General features: G+C 36.9%; 1 pseudogene; it reads left to right on the top strand.

The window, feature by feature from the left end:
* The first annotated feature begins 11,772 nt into the window (after positions 1–11,772).
* On the top strand, positions 11,773–12,710 carry LOC119545350 (annotated as a pseudogene).
* Positions 12,711–15,506: the final 2,796 nt, after the last annotated feature.

The raw sequence follows: 15,506 nt of genomic DNA, 5'->3' as shown, positions 1-15,506 counted from the left end.
AAGCCAACCAGTTTCTCCTATGAAATTCATTGAAAACCTTTATTGGAGCTTCCAACTTGCAGTCTGCCCTATGGAATTTGGAATTCCCATCCCCATAGTCACATGAGACAATTCATATAATAAATCTCATAATATTTTCATTACATATTATATATAATCTCTTGTCATTTCTGTATCCCTGGTGAAACCTGAAAATAATTATGTGCTGCATATTTTGTGGAAAGATACTTTGAGGCTTTTTGTATATTCTACTTAACAATAAACAGACTCCCACCAGTTTTAGCATCCACTGATCATTCTTATCTGAAACAATTTTTGTTATCATGGTGTCATATGGTGCTATTTCTAACTTCATTGTTCTTTCTTCAGTTATCCATTGCCATTCTTCTCTAAGGAAGTACTTTCCCTTCATCCTCACTTTTTATTCATCCATTAATCAATTTAAATTCATTTTGACCCAAGGGTTCTTACTATATGTTTACAACTATGAACGTTAATGCTTAATTCCCTGCAGGTTTTCTCAATGGCATCTCTTCAAGCTGGATCCTGTTTCCTTTTGGCAGCTTCCCTTGATTTAGGAGCACTTCCTTACTTTTTGGCATAAGCTCATCTTGCAATTTCCTGTCTCATGCCCTGAGATCAGTCATACCTCCAAGAACCCTTGAGTTCTCTTAGTGGAGAAAGTATTTAGAAACCAAAACCTAACCCCTGGGTATGCTGATTGCTACCAAGATGTCACTCTTTCTAGATCCTCTGAGCAATCACTAATGTGAAATCAATGCATGCATATATATCTATGTATTCCTATTTTAATACCTATAAAACTATTTTCATATTTACATGTATATATATGTTTACAAGCAAGAGTTTATTTATACTGGTATATCCAATTTAATTCCAACACCCAAATTTTACTTTATCCTTTCCCTTTTCGTATTTTTACCTGTTTCTTGTGCAATCAAAATCTGGATCTCATTACCTAAAATTAATTTAATTATTGTCTTAATCCTAGAAAACTCAGAAGGAGTTTCAATATGATAATAAATGCCACAGGGAAAAACAGAGGATTTTTTCCAGATTCATTATGGATCAGCCCCTCTTATGGTTGACACATTCTTTCTCTTTGTTATGCTAAGAAATTGCCAGATCCTGTACAGTTGTAGTGGAATAGAATCCATTCTTGGAGTCTCGGTATCTGGATATCTTATCTGTACACTCTTACAAGTGATTTTATACAGAATATGTCAGAGAGCTCTTTTTAGTCCTATTTTTCTGTTTTTAGTTTCAACTCTATGATGTCAGCATTTTAGTAGACTCTTTCATTGACCTTTAGCACTCATCATTCATCACCTGTGAGACATGTATATGCAGAGTTTCCCTAAAAAACTGAAATCTACTTCATGGTAGAAAACATCCTTCTTACTTTTCTATAACACAGCAGTATCCCAAATGAGCTTTGGGCAGGGCAGACACTCAGGACATACACTTGTAGTTTGATGGACAATTTTACCAAAGACATTTAGTGCATCAAGTGTTGCTCTCTATTTTGCATATTATGAAATTATATGTGACATTAATATTTATAGTTATCGATTGCAGTGGTACATTTCACTGAGTGAGCACTGAGGGGATGAAGGGTGGTTAATTGTGGCAGACATTGTGCCTCCTTTCTTGTGCTCTTCTCAGTCTTTTCATCAGAGTATTTCTGAATCTATAAATTTTACAAGCTATACTGCATTACTTCTCATGTGACATGCTGCCTTCACAGCTTAACAATCTTTAAAAGCCCAAAATTAACCTTTACTTTTCTTCAAGAAAACTTTTAATTAAGATAAAAAATTTTGATCTAAATTAAGAAGTTTTTATTAAGTGGGCAAATGAAGAACAATTCACCCATCTCAACCAAGTACATTTATTTCAATCCACCAAACTTTCATTTGAGCCTGTATTTTGTGCAAGACTTGTGACAGGTACACGGAAAATAAAAATGAATAAGAAATGGTGTTCCATTAAAATAGAAGCTTTTTAATTGAAGAGACAAGTCTGTATCAATTACAAGTATCATAAGCAAGTTGAAGCAAATGCAATATAGACTGGAGTCAGACATTAAAACTTGAAGTTAATGAAGGTCCTGGCAGCAGCAGAACAGAAGGAATTCTGATTGGTCTGAAGAGCTGGGTATACTTAACCTGGGTCAGGAGATAATAAAGGTTAGTAAAAACGAGGACACTTCACCAAGTGCACCAATCCAGGGGCCAACATTCACACTGTAGTTTATAGAATGCACCCCTTGGGTCAGGGATAAATGATGACTGGTTGTCCCTAAATACACTGGAATTTGGGAAGCTCAGGCTCTAAATTCCCAGCTCAAGCAACACAAGAATAACAGCAAAGTCCTCTAGCTGCAGACTTGAGATTTCTGAAAACCGAAAGCTGAGTCTCATGATGTAAGTAACTGTATTCAACAGAAACTGGATTCCCAACATTGCAGGGTGCCTGCTGTTAAAGTGTGGGTGCTGTTAAAATGTGGAAGGAAAGTAATGCTGGGAATTGGAAGGGGGACATGTGGGCTGGTCATGATGATGGTGGGGATGATTGAACCCCTGAATTCCTCTGAGTCTTCTTTGCCAGATAAATCTGTAATGGCTGCCCTGAGGAATCAACAAGTCCATTTCCAATGAAAGAGTTAAAGCAGCTTTGCCTGATAAACCTGTAATTGCCTCCTCTGACAAGTATTCTCCATATGAAGACACTAACCCTGTTTTATTAGATGAAACTGTAGCAGAATCTGCTGAGGTAGTTGACTTCCAAAATACTTCTAATTCTCTCTGCTGCCCTACCCCACTTCTTTTTTTCAAGACTAGTAACTAGACTGAAGTCCTTACAGACCCAAAAGGTGAGGTGCAAACTGTGATCCATGACGAGTTGTACTGCACTCATAGACGTACATGCTCTTTTTACTTTGTACATACAGATACTAGGGGAAGGTATATGTGAATGGACATTAGGTGTAGGGGATATTGGGGACAGGATGAATATTTGCATCATGCTGAATTTATTGATGTGGGCCAATTATGCACAGTTTCTGGACACAGTGTTGTAGCTCAAATATTTAGAAGGTCTCTAAGATTTGGTTATGTTATTGCCTGGAGCATGGACAAAAGGTGGCTTACAATGAGTGAGTTTGAAATGCCTGTGTTGCCATGTTACACTATAGAAAAAGATATTCAACAACTCTGAGTGACTGGAGTGTTAGAGTAGATTTCTCATGTAAGATTTTCTCTCCCACTAGTGAAATGTGCAAGGGCTTAACTTTCACCATGACTGTGAGGCATAAATTTGTGACAGCTGCTCCATCATTTGAAGTTTCTGTAGTTGCTCCTCTCTGTAGGTCAATTTTACTGAGGATCTGCTGCCCCTGACCTTGGATCCTTAAAAACAATGGGCCTGATCAGATTCTGGATTGGCAGAGCCAAGTGGCAACACCTGACCAAAGGTAAAGTGGGGAATGTTGAGATATCCCTGCTGAGGTAAAAGATATGCTGCTGTATCTGGTCCCTTCACAGTCACAAAGAAGGCACAACTTGTAGTTGACCTCTCTGAAGTTTGGAGACAGCGTATTCATCATTGGGGTGTGCTCTTCCAGCCACTTACAGAGCTTTGAAATGCTGGTAGTTTTGAGTTGGGACTGGAACAAGAGGTTGCTCTGCAGCAGGTCTAGATGGCTATGCAAGCTTCTCTGCCACTTAGGCCATGTGGTCAAGCAGGTCTAATAGTGCTTGAAGAGTCAATGGTTAATAGGGATGCTAATTGGAGTCTTTGGTAGAGCCATATAGGATCATGTACAGTGTAGATCCTTAGGATTTTGGAGTAAAACCCTGCTATCCTCTGCAGATAACTACTCTCATTTTGAGAAACAGCTTTTGGCCAATGCTGGGGACTTAATACATACTGAACACTTAGCCATAGGCCACTAATACACCATGAGGCCTGAGCTGTCCCCTGTGAGATGAGGTTTGTCTGACCCACCAGGCCATAAATTTGGGTGTGCACAGCAGCACTTCATCATCAAATGAAAGTGGTATATGTGAGAATGGGCTTGAACAGGCCATCATGGCACAAACAGGTTGAAAAACAAAATGGCCCAAATGCCCACGGCCCTTGCTGCCGGCACATTACCTTCTCTCACCCAGCCTGCATGTATGGCATCTTGGGGAGGTCCCTAAATCATTTGCCTGATGAAAAGAATACTTGGGCCTGACTAACAGACAATTCTGGATAATATGCAGATACTACCAGAAACTGGGCAGAAGTGGTACTATAACCTCTTCAGGGACATCCCTATAAGACATTGGCAAAGGGACATCCTCCAGTGGGCAGAACTTCTAGCAGTGCACCTGCCTGTTTGTTTGCTTGAATAGAGAAATGGCAAGCAATTCATTCACATACTGACTCATGAGTTGTTGCCCACTGTTTGCCTGCATGGTCAGAGACATGGAAGGAAATGACTGGAAAACTGGTGTCAAAGAGGCCTAGGGGAAAGCAATGTGTACAGAACTTTGTGAATGGGTGAAAATCATGAAGGTGTGCATGTCCTACATGAAAGCTCATCAGAGGGTGACATGAGCAGAGGAGGATTTTAAGACCCCAGTGGATAAGATGCTGTATTCTGTGAACACACATGGGCATCATTTCCCAGCCACTCCTCTCCTTGCCTAAAGGGCACATGAACAAAGTGGCCATGGTGGTAAGGATGGAGGTTATGCATGCACTTAGCAACATGGACTTCCACCCACTGAGGCCACCTGGCTACAGCCACTGCTGAGGGAGTAATCTGACATTAGCAAACCAATGCTCATTCCTGATATTGCACCATTTGTCAAGGTTGTCAGTTTGTCACCTGGTGACAGATGGTTTAAATCAGACCACTTTCACGTGGAAGGTACCAGTGATTTCACCTACTGGAAAAGATGTGATTCTGGATATGGATTTGCCTTTCCTGCATATACTGCTTCTGCCAAACCTACCATCCTGGAGCTTATAGAATGCCTTATCCACCATCATTGTATTCCATGCAGCTAACCTCACAGTTAGGGAAGTGTGGCAACGTATCCATGCCCATGGAAATCACTTGTCCTTCCAGGTTCCTGATCATCCTGAAACAGCTGGATTGACAGAATTGTGGAATGGTCTTTAACAATTTAAGATTCAATTATTAGCATCAACTAGATGACAATATCTTGCAGGGCAGGGGCAATATTTTCCAGGATTCTGTGTATGTTCCACGTGAGCATTGTATCTAAGGTGCTGTCTTATAGTTAGGATTCATGGGTCCAGGAATCAATAGTCAGAAATGGGAATGGCCCCACTCACTAAAACTCCTAGTGATCCAGTAGAAAAAAATTTGTGTACTATCCCTGTGACCTTATGCTCTATGGTTTAGAAGTGTTATATCCACAAGTGGGTGTGTTTCCGCTGAAAGATGTAACATTGATTCTACTGAACTAAAGTTAAGATTATCACCCATTCTCTTTGGACTGCTCATGCCTTTGAGTCAACAGGCAAAGAAGGGAGCTACTGTAAAGACAGGGGTGGTTTGTATGGCTACCAAGGGAGGTACAGAAGAGTATGCCTGGAACGCAACAGATCGCTTAGGATGTCTCTTAATATTTTGGTGCCTTGTTATTAAATTCAGTGGAAAACTACAACAATGGAATCCAGGCAGAATAACTAATGGCCCAATACTGTCCAAATTGTCTAAAATGCATGATTTACAGGTCTGCTCATCCCAGTATCCTCAGATCTCTTGAAGACAGTGATTTTAACAACACCATTCTCTTGAAGTGTAAGATGCTCAGTAATGTTGCTGATATGTACTAATGGATATGAGCATATTTTATGTAGTCTTTTGCTGTCATTGTTACTACTACAGTAAAAAAAAGCATAGGAAATGCAAACAAACATACTGCTACATTAAAATTATCTCTTAGGATTCATATGAACTTGGCAAAAATAAATAAGTAAAATGTCATGAAGGTTTGTTTAAAAACAATGTTTTCATTGCTTGAGGAAGAAAAATGAACAACTATAGTCATGCAACTCACTTTCATTTCAATAATGGTATATTGAGAGTTGTGTAGGACTATATTTCAAATGACATTTTTGATCATAAAATGTCCATGTAAATGTATTCCCTTAATGTAATGGGAGTTTCTAACATTTTTTTAAACATTGTTTTTTTCATTTGAAAAATGTTGCTACCTTGAGAGTTTTGTAAGAAGTATTAATTATTTTCTTATGTAATAAGTTGGGCATTAAATGTTTTGAGTATTTAAATCAACTCTGTTTTCTGCACACATTTCTTTTCAATCTGCTCAGTGAGACATTGTTATCCCATGCCCAGAGCACAAATGGTGCTCAGTAAAAGCACATCTCTTAATTAACAAATTAATTTATTAAGTTGAATAGTGAAAAAACTTCTCAACATTTAAAGTATAACAAATAAAGCATGGTTTCATAAATTAAGAATATGTTTTAAAGCAATTTTTGTCATCTATAATATTTGACTATTTAGTTATCATGACTAAAATATTAAGGGACCTTGTGACCTTGGGACATTATTTCATTACTTTAAGCCTCAGTATATACTCTACAACGGAAAGTGGAATCTTATTTGATTTCTACATTGTTTTTAGCCCTTAACCCCTATGACATTGAGACTCAAAAAATATGAACTATAACCCCCCTGTGCATAATTTAATTGGTATTCTTTTGAATAAAACTGATATTTTTAATCACTTTCAACTTGTAGAGAAGTTGAAGAAATAGGACAGAGTATCTGCATTGTCATTCAGGTTATTAAACTTTTGCAGTTGTTACTTCTTCAATATTACTCTGTAACTTTGAAACCCTATTTCACCACTTCATATCTCATGTAGAAAGGGATGCCTTACTATATTATTTGTAAAGAGTTTCACAGATCTAAATGTCTATGATTTTATAATATAAAAGATTATGGCATACTTTCATATGTATTTTAATGCAAATGTAGTAGGTTTTGTGGGGTATGTGTGTGTTTTTATCTGTGTAGATGCATTAATACTGCTCCTGCTTTCTTAAGCAGTTATTTTTCAGAATCCAAATATTTTATAGAAAACATACCATCTATAAGAATATTACAGTCAGAACTTAAGTGTTGATATATAAAACAGAATTATATAAAACAGACTATACTAAAACACTTTAATTAATAATGTGCAATATAATTGCCTGAATTTCAAGACTGACTTCCAGGTTTTTTTTCCAGCTGGATCTGAAAACTGTTAATTTGCTTTTGCCTTATAGATTTATTTATTTTATGGCCTCTATTTCTTTTCATTCCATAAAAGGTGTAAGGTTGGTATCCTGCATGAACATATCTGCTCAAAAGACTTAAGACAAATCCAGCCAAAAAGTTAAGTGATAATCATTTAATTCACAGCAATAATATGTCTTATTTCATATATAATATCTAGATAATTTCTCGGTTCTAATATTTGACTTTTTAACAGTCATTAGATTTATTAAACACTAATTTTTAATTAATTTCATTTGGTAAATATATTTTGAATTTGAAAGCCCTTATCTTTCCTAATATTTGTTTGAGAAATATTTGCCCTAATTCCAAAAGTTACATGGGCAGGCAAATTTTATTTCTTTGTTTTACAACTCTTGTTCAGCACAATTTTTTCCCAACATCACTCTTAACTGGGTCTGTGGGAGCTGTCCCTGAAGCACCAATAAGTTTCTCCATTCAAGTCATCTCTAACGAAAACTTTAAATTGCTTTGGTGGTTGGGGAACAATTACAATCACTACAGTGTAACAAATATTTACTCTTCCACATGGGTAGAACTTGGATTCATTTTTTGAATTTGATCTTAATTCAGAATGATGCAAAAATTAAGGAAAAATAAATGGCTCTTCCAAGAGGTGGAAATAATGTATCTGTTTAAAGGTAAGTTTTAAATATCATGAAACTGAACCTTTTCGATTATAATTAAAGGAAATAAAAATATGAATTTCCAATATAAATAACCTGAAGCAATACACTGCCAATTTATTATTATCTCTATAATAAAGCAACAATTTGTTATTACTGTTATTTTTATAATGCCTGAGAAGCCATAAAGCAATTTCAAGAGGCTACCTTATTTTGTCATCACAGCATCCCTGTGAGAAAAGTAAGACAAGTATACTTATCACTATTTTACAAATAAGAAACATGTATCTATAAGTTAGAAGCATGGAAATTCAACCCAAAATTTTGTTATTATGTGCCAAGTGCTTTTCCACTATGCTAAATTCATGTGACATCTGTTCAAAGGAATATGAGGTGACCCCTCTGTACTTATATTGCCTAAATTGGTGATCATATAAATTAGGAAGCAGCTTGTTTAAGTGAATGATACTAAAATAACAACAGAAACAATCAAACAAAAAAACCTAAAGCATGTTGCCATACAATAACTGGTGCATATTAATGCTGTCCTGATCATGAATCCCCTAATTCTGTACAGGGAAATTGCTTAAGAGCCTAGAAATTAAATATTTATCTAATCTGTTGAGACCCACCTACTATGTGCAGCTACTGCAGTTGGCACTAGTTGAAGAGGGAAAAGCAAGACAGACATGCTCCTTCCCCCAGGCCTTGTGTTATCTCACAGAACACAAGATAAGTTTTAGGGGCTGGCAGCAGAAATAAACAGCGAGACGGGCCAGTGCTCAGTGTGGGTTTGTAATGCAGAGGGCATTTCCACCTGGGAGGGGAGAGCTTGGAGCAGGTGGAGGGGGAGCCTGGAGGTGGCCTGAGATGCGCTGTCATTGCAGCCATCTGGAATAGGCATCCTCTACAGACCTGGACCCAGAGGCCAGACCTGGGACATCGCCATGTTGCCCAGTAAGTTCCATGTCCTGGAATCTTTCTTCCATTTACATTCATGATTGGGCAGATCAAAGTGCTCCAGTCCCCTTTCCAAGGCAACCTTTGACTAATTTCTGGGCACCATGTGGGGGAAAACTTTGATTTATTTTAAGAAGTAGTGTAGAGTGAATGTAGAATCATTGTCATTTTACTCTGGTCTCTGTTGAATGAGCACAGTAAAGCTTGTCCTGGGACCTCACTGTATCTGTGTTGGTTGTTGACCATTCCCTCTTGAAGACCTACGAATTCTATGCAGATATTAATGGCACCAGTTATTCAGGGTAGTAGTGGAGAAAGCATGGGTTTTGGGTCTTGCCATTGCCCATTATTAGCCATGAGACATGAGCCAAGTAAACTAATTTAAAGGACATGATATGACAGCTAGAAGCCTGCAATATAAATTGGCTAAATTAAATGAGTGGAGAATACTTTTATGTAGTCCTGACTTTTACATGAATTAATTTGAAAAAGTGAACTTATTTTTCCTGCATTTTTCTTCTCTGAAACTGAGATGGCACATGCCCTCTTACTTCTCTCTTCCAAGTTCAAATATTTCTATTCTACTGTCTATTCTTTAATAGAAAATCCCTCTGTCAAGTTTGGTTTCTGATTCCCAGTCTTCATCTATTCTAATGTTACTTTCCCATCTACTATCACACAACTAAATTGAGTGGAGAATAGTGAAAAAGAGCAGAAGCAACAGTCTCAATAACTCACAATAGTGCACATGAGGATTAACATATGATTCTGGCCAACTTCAAATCTGGTGGCAACCATGGAAAGATCAATTTTCACATCTAGTCAGTAATTAATGACAAACACATTACTCTAAGTTTCTTAATCCTTGTGTTGTCTCTGCTCAAAAATCTCATAGAATCGTATTGCATGAGTCAAGTTGGGTGTGAGTTAAATTCACAGGTTCAGATTCCTCACCCTGCTTGGTATGATGAGACCCCGCCAAAGAAGTGTGCATTTTCTCCAGAATTTTGAGTCATTATGTCACTGAATCACATATTCCTTGTCAGATGTGCATGTTACCACACCTCTACAGGAGCTCCCTTGTCCAAACAGGAGGCAGTGCCATTTGATTACTCCTAAATTTTACTCAACCTGTTCTCTCTTCTAAGTTACACTTGTCCTCTCTTTTCCACACATGTCTAATCATTTCCATATATTCAAATATGGCTGAGTCTGAAATGCTTCCTGAGTTATACCTTGAGTGATTTATTGCACAGAAACTTCTTCTAATAAATCTTATAATTTTCCACCAAACTTCACAGTATAATTATGTTTATATTATATTTTCATGAGTAGTTTTACTACATTCCTCACTGATTGTGAACATTGTAATGAAAGGTACCTTAGGTGATTGTTTTAATTTTTCTGCTGTGCTTGGAATATGTCTGGGCTCAGAAAAGCTGTCTAGAATATCGTAAAAATATTCTAGATCCCAGCATAATTAATCCTGCTTTATAAAAAAACAGCTTTTTCAAGAATATATTTTTCTTAAGTGCACTTGACAGCATGATATGACCAGAATTTAGTATAAAACACAAAAGCAGTAGTTCTTGTAATTTTTCAGATTGTTCAGCCAATCTACACAACGAGATAAAAGAAAATCTCTCTTGATCAGAAATATCTGGATACTTTGCAAACCCCATGTGGATTAAAGCCTTAATATTTGGTGCTAAATCTTCACAAATTTTGTCAACACCATCTGGAACTTATTTGAATGCAGACTCTCAGGCCCTGCCCTGAGCACTAAAACAGAATCTGCAGTTCAGCAATATCATCAGATGAACTTGTGTTCATTAGTGAAGCTGTGAACTAGATGTGGTGTCAAAAATCTGAGCTTCAAGCTCCACTCTATTAGTTACCAGCTTGGGGGCATGCTTTAACTTCTATATCTCAAGACTGAAAAAAATTAGCATAGTATAAAAAATCATTATGTATAAAGTATGCAATGGTATATGCACATGTACATAAACAAATGCACAAATACACACCTAATATATATATACATTTTTGTTCTTTTCTCAGGCTCACTTAAACAAGTTAATTATGAAGACTATCTCTGAAGCTACAAAATAAAACAAGCTGAGAAACTTTTTAATGTTGCCCAAAGAATGTCCATCATATCCATACAGAACTTCTCCATCAAGTGGTCTTGTCATAAAAACAACAAAACCATGAAATTAAGAGTGGACTTCAATATGAGATCAACAATTTACTTGGTCCTGATTACATGGTAAATTTTTGTACATGTGGTTCACTTCATTATGATTAAATGTCTATAACACACAATGAAACAGACTGGAATATGGCAAGGATTCAGGCCTAGAAAGAAATATGCACAAAAATCAAAGTTGCCTTGACATTTTGACCATGTATGTTGATCAATGAATCATAATTCCATTTGTTGTTGAGGTTAATTTTTCTGCTGCTACCATCTGAAACTGTGCCAGATGAAATGAAGAACCCTAGGGTGAAGACTGTAATAAAATATGGAGTTTAGAAACTTCACCTCAGGAATACGTCCTCAAAATCAGGATAGATTACTTCTAGATCAATGTTTGATCACAGATAGTTCATTATATATTGGGTATGGGGCATAGGTACAGCAAACATTCCCAGTTTCATTGTATTACACACACACACATTGTTGAGATTAACTGGATATCAGAGCTTTCAGCAAACCCTCCTTTTATTCCATCCTTAAAAATGATTTATCAGGTAATTTGAAACATTTGTTGCTTGACACTGAATATATTTTAGGTTAGATCTTCTTCTGACAACCTGAAAGAAGATAACATGGATAAGTATAACCAGATATTTGTATCAGAATTCTTTCTTCTGGGCCTTTTGGGACATCCAAATCTTGAGATCATTTTCTTTGCTCTGATTCTAGTGATGTATCTAGTGATTCTACTTGGCAACAGTGTTCTCATCATAGCAAGCATCTTTGATTCTCATCTTCATACCTCAATGTACTTCTTTCTGGGAAACCTCTCCTTCGTCAATATCTGTTATACATCTGCTGCCATTCCCTCGACATTGGTGTCCATAGTGTCACAGAGAAGAACCATTTCCTTCTCTAGCTGTGCAGTGCAGATGCTCCTTGTGTTTGCCATGGGGTCAACAGAGAGTGTACTCCTGGGCTTGATGGCTTTTGACCGCTATGTGGCCATCTGTAACCCTCTGATGTACCGCATCATCATGAGCAAGGTGGTGTATGTGCTGATGGCTTCCTCATCCTGGCTCTCTGGTGGAATCAACTCAACTTACAAACAGCTCTTGCCATGCAGCTGCCATTTTCTGGGAATAATATTATCAATCATTTTGGATGTGAAATCTTAGCTGTCCTCAAGTTAGCTTGTGCTGATATATTCCTCAATGCTGCCACCATGCTGGTGTCCAATGTGGCCTTCCTGGTTCTTCCACTGCTGGTCATCTTCTTCTCCTATATTCTCATCCTCTACACCATCTTGAGAATGAAGTCAGCCACAGGGAGACACAAGGCCTTTTCCACCTGCTCTTCGCATCTGACTGTGGTGATCATATTTTATGGTACCATTTTCTTTATGTATGCAAAGCCCATGTCTCAAGACCAGTTGCAAACTTCAGACAAGCTCATGTTCCTGTTTTATGGGGCAATGACCCCCATGCTGAATCCTATCATCTATAGCTTAAGGAATAAGGATGTAAAATCTGCTGTGAAATGTCTGTTGACTTGCAAATCTATCCAATAAGAAACCTGAGAATGTTAATCTTTTTGTAATTTGCAGAAAGGTGGCCTTTTTGTGGAATGAGTGTTCTAGTTACTTTGTGGCAACCTAGAGCAAAAAAGTCACACATGCGATTCAGATATAGATGAACATAGATAGAAATTCTGTTCTATCACAAACTACTTAAATGGTATTAGATACTCTTTAAGTGGAAAATAGAGGCATTATTTCTCTTTAGTCCTAATTGCTTAAGTGCGTACTTTCTAAAAATGAGAGATTCTACTGTGATTTTCCAGTATATTAGCTTCCATGTCTCTTTAATATCATTTACACAGTTATTGTGCCATAGTACTGAAGACAGTTTTTCATAAGCTAAACCTATTGGGAGGACAATTGTGGGGTTTTTTTGCCCCTTATTTTGGGTTTGTCAGATGTTCCCTCATGATTTGATTGCAGATGTGCTCATCATATTATTTTTTTCTTTTTTCCCCAGGAATACTACAGAATATTTTTGTCTTCCCCATTGACTTATATCAGGAGTCACTTGATATTGATTTGTTGTATCTCTATTGCTGGGGATATAAACTCTGACATTGTTTAAAACTGTTGTTTGCTGTATATAGCCCTGCTGTAAAATTATTTTTTTTCCTATGTAAGTGTTATGAGTAAGTTCATGTGTCAACTTGTCTAGTTTATGGTATGCAGTTGTTTGGGCAAGAAAGCACTGGCTTGATTGTCATGTGAGGATATTTCATGGATTTAAATCATCAGTAAGTTGACTGCATCAATGATGATTACATATACAATCAATCAAAGTTATTGCTTTCGATAATTAGAAGTCTTAACCAACCAGTTGAAGGCCAGAAGGAAGAATTCCCATCTGTGTTAAGCCAACCAATTTGTCCTATGAAATTCATCAAAAACCATTATTGGCGCTCACAGCTTGTGGTCTGCCCTATGGAATTTGGACTTCACCATTCCCCACAGTCACATCAGCCAATTCCTATAATAAATCTCATAATCTCATTATATATATGTATATATAATCTCTTGTCACTTCCGTTTCCTTGGAGAACACTCACTAATACATTATGTAATATTCATCTTGCGGGAAGATTCTTTGAGACTATTTGTATATTCTCTTTAAAAATAAAAACTCTCCCACCAGTTTTAGCATCCATTGATCATTCTTAACTTAATGAACTTTTGTTATCATGGTGTCATATGGTGCTATTTCTAAATTCATTGTTCCTTCATCAGTTATCCCTTGCCATTCTTTTCTAAGGAAGTACTTTCCCTTCATCCTCACTTTTTTTTTTCATGATTATAATTTTATTAAATCCAAATAGGCCAGTCCAATATACATGAGCTTTTTTGAATTCATGCAAATATAAACTCCCTCCAAGAGAAAATGACTGTCTTCACATTTGTTTGGAAGAGGTTTCCATAGATGTATATTTACAAAACTCTGATAATATCAACTTTTTCTACTCAGTTAGAATCTTCTGTCTTATCTTTTTGTTATTCAATCAAAATTTACTCATTGCAAAATAATAAAACAGAAAAAAAGAACAGTTAACCAAAAAGAAGCAGCAGCATTAGCCTGTTGTCTCACCAGAGGTTTTGCTTACAAATCGTCCCTTTCCTTGTAGGTCTAGCATCCATTTAGTTCATTAGTCTCATGTTCATTGTGCTTCTTAAAATCTCCTCTGAATATGAGGTTATGCATGATTCACAATGTATTGTATCTGTGTTTATTTCTTCTCTTTCTCTCTTGATGTACATTGGTGTACATTGGCATATTTAAAGAAATTAAATGTATCTACATCTTTATTCTATTTAAAGAATCTTATTTTACATTGATTTATCAAATATGTATCATTTCTAAACAATATCCTAATATCATGGTCTCATATCTTTGCTATTGTTTTCTCAGTTTTTTCTTGTTATTTTACTATCTTTTCCTCCATGTGTGCTGCAACTCTCAATCCAGTTCTTTCAATATTATATCTTCAATTCAGTCTTAAATATTTTCTATGTATGCCTAAACTGTGATGTTCCCTCTTCTTTTTTTTATTTTATTTTATTTTATTTTGAAATAAATTCAAAGTTATAGGAACAGTTGCAAAAACAATACTAACCCCATACACAGAATTCCATCATACCCTGACCCCCCTCCCCCGATAGCTCAATCCACCAACCTTAACATGTTGTCACATCGCTATTTCTTTCCCTCCCTCCCTCCCTCCCTATCTATCATCCATCATCTATTGCTCTGTCTTCTGAACATATGAGAGCTAGCTGCACACATCCTTGGACATACACTATAATTCACGTATACACTTCCCATGAGCAAGAACATTCTTTTATGCAATCCCATTAAGCGCAGCTAAGAAGTACAACAGGTTCAACAATGATACAAAGCTTACATTCTATATTTCCTTTACCTTATGTCTCAATTGTGTCCCTTGGAGCCACCTGTCCTCTATCCTCTAATTCCATCCAAGTTCATCCTTGGCATTCAATCATCTATTTAGGCTGTCTTTTTTGTTGTTGTTGTTAGTTGTGAAAACTGATATACAGCCTAAATCTTCCCATTGCACCCCCCCCCCCCAGCCTTCCATTAGTGGGATTAATCGCCTTTAGAATGTTGTAATGCTCTTTCCCACCATCCATTACTAGAAATTTCCCTTCACCTCAAACAGCAACTCCACACTCATTTCTTAACTCCCCATTGCTCCTTCCCCCATTTCTCTTAACCCGAACTCTACAATTCATCTCTATGGTTACATTCTCTGATAGTTTCTTTGTGTTTGCTGT

The sequence above is a fragment of the Choloepus didactylus genome, chromosome 10 (genome assembly GCF_015220235.1).
Source record: "Choloepus didactylus isolate mChoDid1 chromosome 10, mChoDid1.pri, whole genome shotgun sequence".
NCBI classification, from domain to species: Eukaryota; Metazoa; Chordata; class Mammalia; order Pilosa; family Megalonychidae; genus Choloepus; species Choloepus didactylus.
This window is presented reverse-complemented; position numbering and strand designations above follow the sequence as displayed.